General features: G+C 42.2%; 1 non-coding gene across 1 annotated transcript; it reads left to right on the top strand.

Moving 5' to 3' along the window:
• Window positions 1-13,037: 13,037 nt before the first annotated feature.
• On the top strand, window positions 13,038-13,147 carry LOC112085824. Its single transcript, XR_002899114.1, has one exon. It is a non-coding gene; the product is annotated as a small nucleolar RNA R71 (small nucleolar RNA).
• Window positions 13,148-16,346: the final 3,199 nt, after the last annotated feature.

Genomic DNA, 16,346 nt, shown 5'->3' with positions numbered 1-16,346 from the left:
TGGAATTTGGTAGATATTCCCCGGTTGATCTTTCTATACTTGCTTTTGTGAAGGCTGACCGTTATCCATGTTTTGCAGATCGCCACGTTCCAAGCTTCATACAGCGCTCACTCAAAGAGGATCTCAGCAAGAGACTTAGCAAGGCCGGACAGCGTCGTTGGCCTCAAAGATAAAGAGGGCTTTGGCAAAGAGTAAGTGTTTTTTTGAACTCGATTCACCTCGTCTATTTTACTATTCATGTGGTCTTGTTAAATTCCCAGTGCTACGTCTGCAGAGACTGAAGCTCAGGCTGGACCCAGCAAACCAAAGATATCTCAGCCGAAGAGAAAAAGGATGAGGCTCGACGTGTCGGACATCCCTATGATGAATTTTTCTGGTGATGATAACGATGATGCTCATGTCGACATCATCGGGTTGGGACGAGACGAGGCTCAAGACCTTACTCTTCCTTCTGAGACGGCACCCATTCTGCCGTCTGACCTAGCTGCGCCTTTTGAGTTCGTCATCCCGGAGGCGATCAGAACTGGGGTTCACGAGAGCGCTCCTCTCCACCCCCAGCTCGAGGAAGGCGAGGTCTGGGACCCTAATGCCGATGAGGAAGAGCTCACCATAATTGAGAGGGCTCGTAAGAAGAAAAAGAAGACCGGGAAGTCTGTCTCTTAGAAGAGGGTGGAGAATCAGGATGGTCAAACTAGCCAAGGCACCATTGTTCTCCCAAGAGGCGCAACGTTTTAGATCCTTCCTTGTTCTAAGTTCGTCTGAGTTATAATAAGGACAAGTCTTTTTTTTGATGATGCTTCTGCTTGCGCCGAGCGATTCGGACAGATTGTCCCGGCCTCGTCTTCAATGCCAGAGACGAAAGACCTCTTTTGTCCCAAAGCCTATGCCCGGGTTGCTCAATATGCTTCTGCTGTGAGATTCATCGTTTTCCCTTAACCTTTGTACTATATATTTTTTTTATGGTTCTGACTCGTTAGCTTTTGATTCCCAGCTTTTCTGTGATACAAACGAACTCATACGGGAATACGACCTGGAGATCGAGAGGCTGAGGAAGATAAACGCTGAGGTGGCAGCTGAGAGGGGTTCCTTGGAGGCCTCGTACCAGATGGAAAAGGAAAGGTACGAGTCTACCGGGCTGGCTTTCTATGAAAAGGAGAAGGAGAATACAGCCCTCAAAGATCAGGTCTCGATGCTTGAGAGGCGGGTTTCTGAGCTAGATTCCAATGTTGACACTCTGTCCAAATCCTTCAAGCCGGAGAAGCTTGAAAACCGGAAGTTCCGGGACCTGGAGTCTAAGGGTCGGGCCGCCATGCTTGCGTTGAGGTCCAAGTGTGAGGAAAAGTTGGCGTAGGTGAAGGATTTCACAGACAAATCCAAGCTGAGGAAGAAACCGTTTCTCAAGCTTAATCAGACCACTGCCCTGGTCGGCTTCTGTGACTTTCTGAAACGGGAGCACAACTACATTGTCCCGGACCATATCGTGGAGATGTACCAGAGGAGGGTCAAAAACTGCACCAAGGAAGTCGACGCAATCCCTTTTCCGGTACTCAGGGATGATGCTTTCACCGTATCAGCCAAGGATCAAGTTCCCGCTGGGTACGCACGTTCCAGAGGGAGTGAATCAGTTCTGGTCTATTTCGGGCTCGATTTCCAGGGAGGTCGCCGCGAACTTGAAGAACCGTCTTCCGTTGCTCGCCAATAAATGATTTTTTGTTATTGTTGTTTTAGCTTGGTAGGGATATTTTGTAATTATCTAGCCCATACTTCTTTTGGACTTTCGGACTCGGTATTTATGCCGAACGGTTTAGCTTTTACTATATATGTCATTCGTCTTAGTCCTTATTGTTCAATTATTTTACCGAACTTGATTTTTTCCTTAGAAAAGAAAAGGGACTTTTGAACGAACATTTGAGAGTGCACTGGTTGAGTTTATTTGGTCTCGGAAGCGAGTTCGGTTTATAGATTTCGAGTGTTGTGAACTTGGTTTAGTTTTTTCGAACTAATGGGAATTTGGCTTATTTTACCCGGGGGGGGGGGGGGCTTAGTTCGGATTTGAGAGCCCAAGTAAGTTCGACTCGCTTGATGTGTGATTGCGATCTTTGCTGAAGGCGTCTCCGAAGTTGAATCCAGGTTTGCGTGATCAGTTCAGCTTACTCTATGCGGATAACTAAGGAGAATATGGGTGCGGGGTTCGCCCCGACTTTGCTTTGATAGAGGCATCATGTGGATGCGTCGAGACTGATCTCAGCTTTCAAGGTTATATTCGTGGGGAATACTTGGTCGATCTTTTGGCCAAGAAGTCGATATGTAAGGATGGTTTCAGGTGATTGCAAGATAAAGTCTGAGAAATGAAATTTTATTAATGTTGTAGCTGGACTCAAAATCGAGCTGCCTACGTACCCTCCAAAGTAGGATCAAGCTACTCGTAGATCAGTTTTACATATGTATTTTTTTTTTGTATATAACTGGATTCCGTGCCGAGCGGCCTACGTACCCTTGGTTGAAGGATCAAATTATTTGTAGTTCGGGGGGTTTTATTTTTTTTGCCGGACTGGCAAAGATTGGTGCTTAGTAATAGTACCACTTAAGGTTGGCGGAAATCCACGATCTTGGAATCAGAGTTCCGCCGAGTTTCATGAGTTTGTAAACTCCGGGTTTGACGATGCGCATTACTTGGTATGGGCCCTCCCAGTTCGTGCCGAGCTTTCTCGCGTTGACTTCTTTGGTATTGTGGAATATCTTTCGGAGAACGAGATCACCTTTGTCGTAATGCCGTTCTTGGATCTTGGTGTGTCTTCTGCGTGAGGGAATAAGTTTTACCCTTAATAAAAACAAATGAAAGCTGCAATTGCACAGCTAATCAGTTGTAGTACTTAGGGATCGGATCCATAAAGATTTGTGTTTCTGGTATTTTTCTACGGTTTCTAAGTTTATGTCTATACTAAATCAGTTTTTAGAGGTTGGTTGTTTTTCACGGATTAAACTAAAACTGAAGAAAGCAAATAAATCTATCCTTAAAAGCAAGTAGAAAATCGAATGAAAGCAAATGAAACAAGCAGAAAATCGAACTAAGGCAAATAAAATGCAGAGCTAAAACAGCAAGTAAATATCGATTGGTTTGTAAACTATGGCTAAAAACGCTGAGGATTTTAGATTGGAGTTGACGGATATCAAAATATTAGAGTTCTAGAGCTAGAGTTCGGCGGTATGACTACGTCACCGTCGTGAACATAACCAATTGTTTCTCGCAATCCTGACCAGTAGGTTTCCACTCTGGTCCTAGAAGGGAAAAAATGCAAGAGCTGCACAGGACTCGTCAGTACTCACGATTTCGCTGCAGATAGGTTTCCACTCTTACGGAAAAATCGCCTGTTTCATTCTAGGTCGGATACTTAATGAAAACTTTCACAACACTAACTATCTAGATCAGATACGAGGTGATCAATCAAACATAAATGCATTAAAAATGAGAATAAACAGAGAACATAGTTAAAATCCCAGATCTATAAACCTAGATGTCTTAAGCGATTATGAGAGCCCCTTTCGGGAACCCTTAGCCCAACTCGGGATCTACTCAGACATGGCTGAGGTCGACATCATCATTGGTTTTAATAAAAGCAATCAAAACAGTAAAAAAAAGAGATCAAAGAAAGCTTCTCTATTAATGAACTCAGAGTTGAACAATCTTCTCTAAAAATCGCTTAAAACGGCAGAAGAAAAAGGGTTTTTGTAAAAGTGTAAAGGTGATGTCTAAAAACGACCTAAATGACAAGTACTTATAGTCTTCAGTACTCCATGGTATCTAGGGTTCCAGAATTGAGGCTGGGAAATGACTTGGGCTTCAGAGATGGGCGTTTTAGGTCGGAGATGCTCGGCCGCGGTGGCGTGTGTTGCGACCGTGGTAGATGAAGGCTTGGCCGCAGTCGCGTGGTTCTGGCCGCGGTGGATGGGTTGTTGGCCGCGGTCGCGTAACTTGCTGGCCGTCTTCGAGTGTCTCCGGGGCAAATAGAATATCTTGATATCCAACCGTTGGAATGTCTCCAAACCAAGTGGATTTGAAAGCTGGTTGAGTCTTCTATAAGTTGTCTAATTTTGAGGGTGATCAGACGGTAATAAGGTCTTCGTCTCTCCATGAGAGTTCTGACGGTCTGCATTTATCCAAAATAGTATTTTTGTTCCAATTTGCACCTCTTTATCCCAAATTACCTGAAAAGTCTTTTAAAATCCGAAAACATAGAAATCCTTTGAAAACCTTTGAAAATGGAGTAAAAACACCTGCAAAAGATATTAAAGTGATCCATAAAAATGGTCAAAATCCGGTGTTATCTGACCTTCTTGTTGTGGTACCGAGCTGATAGTCGTTGATAGTTTTGGAATTTAGAGTAGAGCTAGACAGCGCCGATCTTCTATTATGCCAAGGTTGTCGATCATCATCTGATCGTTGAGGTCAGGATTTTACAGGATCATGGTATACCTTAAGGTCGGGACTGATCTTGGCGGGGCACAATGCTTCCATTCCGTATGCTAGGGAAAAGCGGACTATCCAGTTGAGCGTCGATGAGTAGTTCGGTGCGACCATAAGGCATCGTCAAGCTCATCAGTCCAAGTTCCCTTCTTAGCTTCTAGCCGTTTTTTGATGCCATCAATGATGGGTTTGTTAGTTTCCTTGGCCTGTTTGTTCTCTTGCAGATACTGCAGGGTCGAGAAATTAAGGCGAACTCAGAATTTGGCGCACCAATCATTGAACGTTGCTGTGATGAACTGAAGTCCGTTATGGATGACGATTTCGTGTGGTACCCCATTTCGGCAGATAATATTTTTCCAGACGAATTTCTGGACGTCCAACGCGTTGATTTCTGGGTACGCCTCAGCGTCGACCCATTTCGTGAAGTAATCTATCATGACCAAGACGTACTGTTTCTGGCTCGTTGATCGGCAGAGTGGTCCGACGATGTCCATTGTCCATCTCATGAAAGGGTACGGTGCCGTGCTGGTCTTAAGCAGTTTGGTTGGCACGTTGATCATTGGTCCATATCGCTGACACTTATCACATTTCATGACGAATTTCTTGCAGTCCACGACCATTGTCGGCCAGAAGTAACTAGCTTTTCTGATTTTTAGTGTGAGTGACCTACCGCCACAATTTTTCCCGCCGGACCATTTGTGTACTTCGCGCATAATCTCATATATATCCATGCCATAGACGCAGGCAAGGAGTACCTCAGAAGCGCTCCAGCGATATAACATATCTACGTGCATTTTGTAATGGGCAGCTCGGATTTTGAGTCGTCGTGCAGTCCATTTGTCTTTACGGACAACCCCATTGACAAGGTATTCTCGTAGTTTGGCAGTCCAATCCTCAGGGGCCTCATCCTCCTCTGCGTCGAAGTCGATCGGGGCATGGACGCCTTCGGTAAGGTTTTTGAAGTTCAGGTTTTCCTCAGTATCTTGGATCGGGTGCTCTGGGGCCTCGACCGGGCTCATTAGATGTCTTCGACGCGTCGTTTGTGGGGCTTTGTTTAGGTTTTCTTCATATTCTCTTCGTCGGGTTGCAACATTACATTCTACCGCGAGGTTGATGCTGAGTTGTGGGATGCTTTCCACTGGTATCTTCCTTTTCAAATGGGGTCCGAACAGGATGCAAGGATGGCGAGGACGTCTACCGAAGATTTTTCTCCTCGTGGGATCTTTGTGAGCTTGAATGTTTTGAATCCGGCTATAAGTGACTTTTCCATTATGAGGTTGGCGTCCATCCTGTCATTTTTGGTCGTATACTCACCACTCAGTTGACTTGCGACAAGTTGCGAGTCACAGTAGGCGTAAACTATGCTTTACTCCAAGCTCCTTTTGCCAATCTTAGCCCGGCTAACAGAGCTTTGTACTCGGCTTCGTTGTTCGATGCCAAAAATTCCAAACGGAATGATTGCTCGAGGATTTCGTCTTTCAGGGACTTGAAGCGGATTCCGACTCCTGAACCTCGATGTGACGAGGAACCATCGACATGGAGAACACAAAGCTCATGAATCGGGTGGTTGGTAACGAATTTTTGCAGTAGTTTGATTAAGAAGTCAGCCAGAACTTGGGATTTGGCGCTAGTTCGAACTCGATGTCATATTCGCTCAACTCGACAACCTATTTTGCGAGTCGTCCTGACAGTGACGAAGTGCGAAGTGGTTGGTCGGTCAAGACAGTGACGAAATGCGACTGAAAGTAGGGTCTGAGCTTGTGGGCTGAAACAACAACTGCTAAAGCCAGTTTTTGCAGGGTCAAGGACTTACTGACATAGAAAATCGGTTGTCGCTCTCCTCTGTCTTCGTGGACCAGGACGCTACTAAGCGCTGCCGCCGAGATTGATGGTTGCGGGCCTAGGGTTATGTTTTTACAAGCCCATTGGTCCTGAAAGTTTTAAATTTATAAAACCCTAGTGTCTGCAAGTGCACAGATGTACGTTGTAGGACTTAAGGTGTCGATTAACAGGAAAGATGTCTAATTTGCAAGAAACACCAAACTGGGAGAGTAAGCAAAGTCATAAACTCATGGGGATTTTGGGATTTTTGGTTAAAAATCCTAAACTAAACCTAATCTAATATTTACGGGAAATAAGATGCAATGCAAATGAATTTTTAAAAGAATATCTCAAGGATGTCGACTCAAACTATAAACTCTAAACTCATAGGTGGTGATTTAGACTTCTTTGGTTTACTCTATTCGATGTCAAAGCATTTCCAATTAGCCTTCGGGTGATTTATCTTCATATATTTCTGGGATCTGCATGGAACTGGAATAGACATGTATATAATTAACCAACTCTCGCAATCTTAATCAACTAATCACTCAAATCTGACAACTAACTCTTGCTCTCATGCCAGAAATAAGATCATGCATTAACTATTGAATTTGTTTGCACACATCTTCTCTACAGGTACCTCTCGACTCCTGTAGTGACTATATTCTTTTGAAGCTAGGTATGTATGATATGATACAGCACTCTCGTGGCTCTGAACAATCCTAGGCTCAGAGAATAGGTCATGAATCTACTCTCATGCAATATGAACTACTTAGAAATCCTAATCAAACATATATGCCTATCAATGACTCTTCAACAACTTGACTCTCTATGATCACCTTCTCTGTGATAGTTCTCTTCATTTTCACCATGTTCGGACCCATCTTGGTCCATGTTTAAATTTCGGTTAACAGGATCTCCACGCTGGTCGTCGTCGGCCATTTCTTGCGTTAATCTAAGACTTCGAAGTTCTCTTTCGTGTATGTCTATCTCGTCAAGAATTGGAATGTTTTCTACAGGTTTGCGCCAGGTATTTATGATTTTCAGAGAAAAACAAAAGAATGGAAAGATAATTCAGTAACTTAAGAAGGAACTAGAGATCAAATGTCTAGAACAGAAATTAGAACAAGAAAAATAGCAAAGCCAGCGAAACAAATCCCCGGCAACGGTGCCAAAAACGTGATGTGTCTACTGCGTGAGGGAACAAGTTTTACCCTTAATAAAAACAAATGAAAGCCGCAAGTGCACATCTAATCAGTTGTAGTACTTAGGGATCGAATCCACAGAGATTTGTGTGCATGGTATTTTTCTACGGTTTCTAAATTTATGTCTAGACTAAATTGGTATTAGGGGTTGGTTGTTTATCACAGATTAAACTAAAACTAAAGAAAGCAAATAAATCTATCCTAAAAAGCAAGTAGAAAATCAAATGAAAGGCAAATGAAGCAAGCAGAATATCGAACTAAGGCAAATAAAATGCAGATCTAAAAGAGCAAATACAAATCGATTGGTTTGTAAACTATGACTAAAAACGCTGATCTTTCGGGAACTCTACAGGGATCATAATCGGTTTCAACACTAGGGATTATAGATTGGGATTGACGGATATCGAAATATAGGGTTCTAGAGCTAGAGTTTGGCAGTATGACTACGTCACCGTCGTGATCATAACCAACTGTTTCTTGCAACCCTGATCGGTAGGTTTCCACTCTGGCCCTGGAAGGGAGAAAACGCAAGAGCTGTACAGAACTCGTTAGTACTCACGAATTTGCCGCAGGTAGGTTTTCACTCCTACGGAATCTACTCAGACATGGCTGAGGTCGACATCATCATTGGTTTAATAAAAGCAATCAAAAACAGTAAAGAAAAGAGATAAAAAAGAAAGCTTCTCTATTGATAAACTCAGAGTTGAACAATCCTCGCTAAAAATCGCATAAAACGGCTGAAGGTAAGGGTTTTTGTAAAAGTCTGAAGGGTGATGTCTAAAAAAAACCTAAATGACAAGTATTTATAGTCTTCAATACTCCATGGTCTCTAGGGTTCCAGAATTGAGGCTGGGAAACGACATCGGCTTCAGAAATGGGCTTTTTAGGTCGGAGATGCCTGGCCGCGGTTGCATGTGTTGCGGCCGTGGTAGATGAAGGCTTGGCCGCGGTCGCGTGGTCCTGGCCGCAGTGGATGGGTTGTTGCCCGCGGTCGCGTGACTTGCTGGCCATCTTTGAGTGTCTCCGGGGCAAATGGAATATCTTGAGATCCAACTGTTGGAATGTCTCCATACCAAGCGCATTTGAAAGCTGGTTGAGTCTTCTATAAGTTGTCCAATTTTGAGGGTGATCAGAAGATGAGAAGGTCTTTGCTCTCTATGAGAGTTCTGATGGTCTGCATTTATCCAAAAGAGTCTTTTTGTTCCAATTTGCGCCTCTTTATCCCAAATTACCTGAAAAGTCTTTTGAAATCCGAAAACATAGAAATCTTTTGAAATCCTTTGAAAATGGAGTGAAAACACCTGCAAAAGATATTAAAGTGATCCATAAAAAATGGTCAAAATCCAGTGTTATCAGAAGCTTTTCCTGGAAAACTGAGATAAAGGTGGTCTGGACCATTCACCATCAAAGAGGTTTGACAATATGGAGCTGTATTGTTGCTGGACACTAAAAAAGGAGAGTTTTGTCAAAGGATAGAGGTTGAAGCCATACCTTACTGGTCCAAATGTCGCAGAGGATGAATCACTCACCTTAAGCGAGCCTCCTCAAGCCTAAATGGCTTTCCAAGTCAAGCTAGCAACTTAAAACAAGTTCTTGGTAGGAGGCAACCCACCGGTAAGAGTATCTAACTTTGTGTCTTTCATTTCTTAGCTACTAACTTTGTTTTTAGGTTTTTGTTTAAAAAAATAAAAAATAAAACAGGCAGAAGGTCCTTCATCGTGGAAGAGATGAAGTGAGGAAGAAGAAGAAGGAGCAACCAACCGGAGCACCCGCTCCATCTGCTGGGTTGGATGCTCGTAGCGTAAAAAAAACGAGGGAACACCCCCTCCCCAGTCGGAGCACCTGTTCCAGGGGGTGCTCCAGACGAAAAAATGACCAAGGAGCAACCCAAGGGAAACCAGAGCAGCACCTTCTCCAGACGAACAAAAACGAGGGAGCATCCAACTCTGTTCCAGAGCACCTGCTCTGCCAGGGTGCTCTACATGTGTGAACCATGTAAGTTTTCTTGGCATTTCTCTAGCTTAGTTTTCACACCGGAGACGGTGAGAAGTAAGTCTGGGGGAGGGTCGTGTCCCTTGTACTTCTTTCTTTTGCTTTCTTACTTTCAATACTTTCTTTGAGTCAGTTTTTAGTTTGTTTCTTTGAGTCATTTTGTTACATAAGTCAATTCAAAACTTGTGGGAACTAGGACCAAATCTATGATGAGTTTAGACAATTTGTGAATTTTGACCATTTTAGTGGCCATTGCTATAGAATCAGTGTAGATCCGACTAATGGAAAATCCAAGGGCTGACCATCGGACTAGAGGCGTCCATGTTTCTGACAGAATCCATTGACCTGAGCTAATTTCTGAGCTTTTCCTTTTACCTCATCGATGTTACTGGTGTTCATAGGGCTTGACTCCTCATTCATACCTGACAAACAAGGACCTGTGTAATGAAAAAATTGGTACTCCTCTCCCTTATTCTAAGCGTTGACTAAAGCTGAAAAGATGAGATGATTTACTTTCAAAGTAAAGTGGTAGGAAAATTTCCTGTGACCTCACTATTTTACTTTAGAGAGAAATGATCACACAAGGATTGGAAGTGAAGGGTAGGAAAGTTTCCTGTGACCCCATTATTCACCTACAACCTTGATTAAAAAAAAACAAAGAGCTTGCAAATGAATAAGTCTGGGGGAGAGGAAGAGTTCCTTTGTGTGTTTTGGTCAGTTTGTCATGGTATAGTATGGGAATGAGTCTAGAAGGTCCTTGGCATTAGTTTAATCAGTGAGACCCAGCGATGATGGGATATGGATAATGTCGTGAAATTATGGATCTAATCTGAGAAGCTGCAATGTCTGTGGAGAATTACATGGAGGTTCGATTTAGATTGATGTTGAAACATGTCGTCTGCATGCTATGGTCGAATTTACGGTCTTCTGAGTTTTTGCGAGTTCCCACCATTGTCTATTCAATTTTTCTGGAACTAGATTTTAGTTTATTTGAGGACAAACAAATGTCTAAGTCCGGGGGAGTTGATAAGTGGCGATTTTGACTCATTCTAACCTGTGTTTACTGATCTTTTTAAGAGTCTTTGGAGTCTTTTTCAGCTTTTTGCAGGTATCTAGGGAGCTTTAGGCGAGGATTGGAGCAGCTGGATCTTTGAGTGCAAAAAGGAGTTGAAGCTGAGAAAAAGGGGCCAATTTACACGCAGTTGGACCATTCTTGGTCGGGAGCACCTGCTCCCGACTAAGCCCTTTCGTGGAGCACCTACTCCAACCGCCTGAAGAAAAATAAGAAAAACAATTTTTACCTAATTCTTGGACGCAGGAAGAGAATAAAAGAACAGAGCCGCCTCAAAAAGAGAATCACGTTTTACAAAACTTCTTTGACGCTTTCTTTTACACTTTTCTAGACTTTTGGAGAGTTTTTGCTTGTAAGATTTGGGAGAAGAATTCCTGCAACACTTGAGAAGAATTCTGAACCCTAGTCATCTTTTCATAGATTTCTAACTCAAGGTCAAACCATCAGAACTTCAACCTCAAATGAAGACCTTCTCACCATAAATTTGATTTCCAGCTTAAATTTTGGAGACTTTAGAGGGACCAGCTAGCTTACCATTACACTTTACTTAAGAAACTAGGAGAAACTAGGAGATACATCCAGTGAATCATGGATCCTGTAAACAGCTGCATCAGATGATGATCTAGGAAAAGATAGATACCTGGCTCTTCTGAAATAGGTAGAGATGTTCTCCTTAGTCTTCTTGCTGTATCTGAAGAAAACTTGAAGACAGCCTTGCTTCCAGATGTCATCAAATCCGAGATAGAGAGGAATGGACTTCACAAATTTATTGAATTTGATCAGTCTCTCATTGGGTATGCTCTTGGTTATTGGTTCTGAGTTGTCGTCAGATGAATTGTCCCCAGGGTTTGGATCTTTAACAAACAAACCATACTCTTCATCTTCTGAGAATTTCTCTTGAAAATCATTGTCGCAAGTGTAAACCATGTTGCAAGATGCATAAGTGTTGGATTCCTCCTTTTCTTTGCTGATATCAGGTGGCACCACTATCTTGATCTTCTCAAATTGCCTGGATGCAAGTGCCTTTAGTTCCTTTTTGTCCTCCAAAACCTTCTCCTTGTTCTTGTCTTTTTTATTTGGAGCTGGGTCTAGTGTGGTCTTATAGAACTTTTTCCTGTCCACATTTAAGAAAACTAAACAGTGATTTGCATGGTCAATAACAGCACCTACAGTGGCTAAGAATGGGCGACCAAATATCAAAGGTCTGTCTTTGTCTTTGTCCATCTCCAAAACTTGAAAATCGGGTGGGATTGTTTTGTTTCCAATGATCAGTGGCAAGTCCTGGATCATTCCTTCTGTTCTCTTTTGAGATGAATCACCAAAGATTATCCGCACTAGAGATGGGACAAATGTACCTATACCAAGTTTCTCAGCAACAGATTTTGACATGACATTCACATTAGCACCAGAATCACATAAACAATCTGAAAATTCAATTCCAAAGATTGAACAGGTGAATGAGAAACGCCCTGGATCCTTAGACTTTTTGAGTCTTTGGTCAGGCAAGCGTTTGGGTACCTTAACCGGAATGACTTGGCTTCTCTCATGCTCGGTTTCAGAGTCCATCATGAGAGGTTTAGGTGTCAAATTTTCCTTAGAGTCTGCGACAGGTTCTTCTTCCAAAACTGTTGTCATAGCATTGCAGAATTTCTTTGGGTTATCTTCCCCTCTTCCTGGTAAAACTCCTGGTTGTCTCTTCATTGAATCTGCAGTTTGACCTATCTGATGTTCCAACTTCTTGACATGGGTCGCAAGAGATTCGAACTTCCCATTCAAGTCATTGTAAATACAATCAATCTTCACCCCCATTTCCCTGAATGACTTCTCATTGCCTTGAGTAGTCTGCATCATCGTTTGTTCAAGCGATTTTACCTGGTTGCTTAGCTGGGAAAGGGTTGCTTCTAATGAGCTGGTCTGTGCTTGTTGAGGATTGAAAGCTGGTCTTTGTTGGAAGTTTCCTCCTCCATAGTTTCCACCTTGAAACTTGTTTTGAAAACTCCTTTGCTGCTGCGGATAAGGCTGATTCTCAGCTCCTTGATTTCTGTATGAGAGATTGTTGAAGTTGGCACCAGAATTCCTGAAGTTGTTGTTGAAAGCTGGACTAAATCGATTATGGTATGCCTGAGCTCCCATAAAATTGATTTCTTCCTCTTGGTACATGCCATCTTCTTCATATCTTCCATCTTCCTCGTTTCCTACAGCAGTATCACAAGCATGTATATTCTTATTTTGAGACTTAAGAAGTTGAATTACCATGCTTTTTAGCTCAGCAATCTCCCTTGATTCATGACTAGTAATAGTCTACTTTGATCTGTCATACTCAGGGTTGTTGTTGTTATTAGCTACAGCTAGATTTTTGATGAGTGCTCTCCCTTGTGGTATGTTTTTTGAACTGGAATCACCATTGCTGGCAGTGTCAAGAGAAAGTTGATACTTCTGCTGAAGTCTTCTGTAGAAGGTGCTTAGCAGGTTTGCTCCAGAGAAACCATGATGAGGGCAATCTCTCTCATACTCCTTGAATCGCTCCCAGGCTTCATTGAATGATTCTATTAGGCCTTGTTGGAAGCTTTGTATCTTGTTCTCAACTGGTTCGATCTTGACTTGGTGTAGAAGTGGTTCAGGAAAGCTGACTTGCATTCTTCCCATGAAGTAATAGAACCAGATGGCATAGATTTCAACCATCTAAAAGCTTTATCACTTAGAGAGAAAAGAAAAAGCTTACACTTCACATAGTCCACAGTTTCTGGAGTTGTTCTCATCATTCCAGAGATTTCTTCAAAAAGATCAATGTGGTCCATTGGATGCTCAGTAGAGATTCCATGGAATTGTTCTGCTTCACCAAAGAGACAATCTGAGGTTTTATCTCATGATTTTCTCTTGGAATAGGAATTTGAATAGCTAATCGATTTTGAAAGTGTTGGTGAGGTGCATCAAAATGGGCAATGAGTCTATTCAGGCTGTCTTGTCGCAGGATTGGCAAGCTGTATTGGTCGATTTGCTTCTCTAACAACTGGTAGAACAATGTTTTCATCATTCCTTCTTCCTTCAGCATCGGCCTGGTCTTGTCTCCTTTGATTATCAGCGGCCTGAGCAGGATTTAGAGGGACTCGGTTTCCCTCTTCATCGAGTTGTGGCTATCCATTTTCTTCATGGGCAGCATCTAGGTCATCACCATGAATTGAATCACGGTCATCATCTCTAATGTGATCCTCCTGATCACTGTTTAAAAGATTTTCCCGATGGGCATTAGGATTGGCCATCTTGAGCATTCTTCGTCTGAGTTCCCTAAGTGCTCTTTCGTGTTTGTCAATCTCGTCTAAGGGCAATACGATTTCGTCAGGATCTCTCCTAGTTTTCATGCACCTGTGAGCAAAGAAAGCAAAGATAAAAAGAGGAGTTAGAAAATCTCCAGCAGAACTCAAAAATCTTGAGGTTTATGATTGAAATTAGATTAAGAAGTCAAGTCAACAGCGACAGATCCCCGGCAACGGCGCCAAAAAGTTGATGTGAGTGCAGTGGGCAACACAAGTTTTACCGTAGACAAGCTGCAAGTGCACAGCAAACACAGTAGTTCTTAGGGATCGAATCCACAGAGATCTGTGTGTTGAGGACTTCTAACTGATGCTAAAAGCAATCGTAAACCTAATCTAATAAAAAGGGATTTTGGTTTGTCACTAAATCTAATTATGTAGAAAATTAAAAAAGCTGGAAATAAAATCGTTTGAAAAGTATATGAAAAACGGCGCTGGGTTCAAGGTTCATCTTTAGGGTTCATGTTCTAAAACACAAGGAATTTAGGCAAGGATTTCTATGACTCTGAAACTAGGATAGACACATGTAAGATTAGCCAACTCTCGTCACCCTAATCATCTAATCACTTGTTCATGTGCAATTAACTCTCGCTCTCATGCCAGAACAAGATCATGCTTTGTAGATCGGAATCCATCTCTGATTACGTATCCTTCGTAGGTAGCTTTCGTATCCTACGACGGGGACGTCCATAAGATCCAGTTCAGGCAACCCAGATACAACACTCTCGTGGCTCGGATTAAACCTAGGATCGGATTCTGGGTGATCAATCCAGGATTACCGCTTTGAGATTTGGATGAATGGGAGAATCATGTTAAAAATCGAAATCTTTTTTTCCTAAAAACCTAGATGTCATTCGAACATGGGGTTCCTTTGGATTATCCTTTCACCCAACAAGGTGACTACTCAGACATAGCTGAGGTAGACATCATCATCGGTTTAGAACTAAGAAGAAGAAAAGTAAAAGAAACAAAGGTGCAGAAAAACTTCACTTACTGAAGACAGAGTGGCGATGGAGAGCTTCTACAAATGCATAAAAATAAAACCTAAAGCTACAAATGAGTTCTCTCTCAAAGAGAAGAAAGAGGCTCTCTTACAAAAGATCTAAAAATGAGTATTTATAGTGTTTCTCCAAGTCTTGGGCGTCTAGGGCTTGTAAAATGGGTGCAGGAAGTGTCTTGGGCCTTAGTTGGGCTCCTGAGGTTCGGACATAGGTCCACCGGGGGTGAAACCTTCTGAGCCGCGGTGGGAAGAAGGCTGGCCGCGGGTGAAAGCACTTGTGCTTGACTGAACTTGTATTGATCGGCCTTTAGTGCATTGATGATATCTTGAGATCTAACCGTTGGATTGCTTTCATTCCACGTGTGTTGGAAAGCTGGTTGTCTCCTCTATAACGTCTCCAAATTTGGGGATGATCAGCCGGTGAGAAGATCTTCATTGGTTGCCAAACTTTTGACGGCCTGAATTTATCCAAAACTGTAATTTTGCTCCAAAATGCACTCCAAAGTCCCAAGTTTTCTAAAAAGCTTTTTAAAACTCCAAAACATGGAAAAAACTTATAAAACCTTTAAAACTGAGTGAAAAAACCTGCATAAGATACTGAAAGTGATCCATAAAAGTGGTCAAAATCAGGTGTTATCAGTGATATGCTCGAGGTGAGGGGATAAGTTTTACCCTTAATAAAAACAAATGAAAACCGCAAGTGCACAGCTAATCAGTTGTAGTACTTAGGGATCGAATCCACAGGGATTTGTGTGCCTAGTATTTTCCTACGGTTTTTAAGTTTATGTCTAGACTAAATCGGTTTTAGGGGTTGGTTGTTTGTCACGGATTAAAGTAAAACTAGAGAAAGCAAATGAATCTATCCTAAAAAGCAAGTAGAAAATCGAATAGAAGCAAATAAAACAAGCAGAAAATCGAACTAAGGCAAATAAAATGCAGATCTAAAAGAGCAAGTAAATATCGATTGGTTTGTAAACTATGACTAAAAACGCTGGACTTTCGGGAACTCTACATGGATCATAATTGGTTTCAACACTAGGGATTTTAGATTGGGATTGACGGATATCAAAATTTAGGGTTCTAGAGCTAGAGTTCGACGGTATGACTATGTTACCGTCGTGATCATAACCAACTGTTTCTCGCAACCCTGACTCATCAGTACTCATGATTTCGTTGCAGGTAGGTTTCCACTCCAACGAAAAAATCGCTTGTTTCATTCTAGGTCGGATACTTAATGAAAACTTTCGCAACACTAACTATCTAGATCAGATACGAGGTGATCAATCAAGCATACATGCATTAAAGATGAGAATAAACAGAGAACATAGTTAAAATCCCAGATCTAAAAACCTAGATGTCTTAATCGATTATGAGAGCCCCTTTCGGAAACCCTATGCCCAACTCGGGATCTACTCAGCCATGGCTGAAGTTGACATCATCATTGGTTTTAATGAAAGCAATAAAAAACAGTAAAGAAAAG

The sequence above is a fragment of the Eutrema salsugineum genome, unplaced genomic scaffold (assembly GCF_000478725.1).
Source record: "Eutrema salsugineum unplaced genomic scaffold, Eutsalg1_0 scaffold_3, whole genome shotgun sequence".
Taxonomy (NCBI): domain Eukaryota; kingdom Viridiplantae; phylum Streptophyta; class Magnoliopsida; order Brassicales; family Brassicaceae; genus Eutrema; species Eutrema salsugineum.
This window is presented reverse-complemented; position numbering and strand designations above follow the sequence as displayed.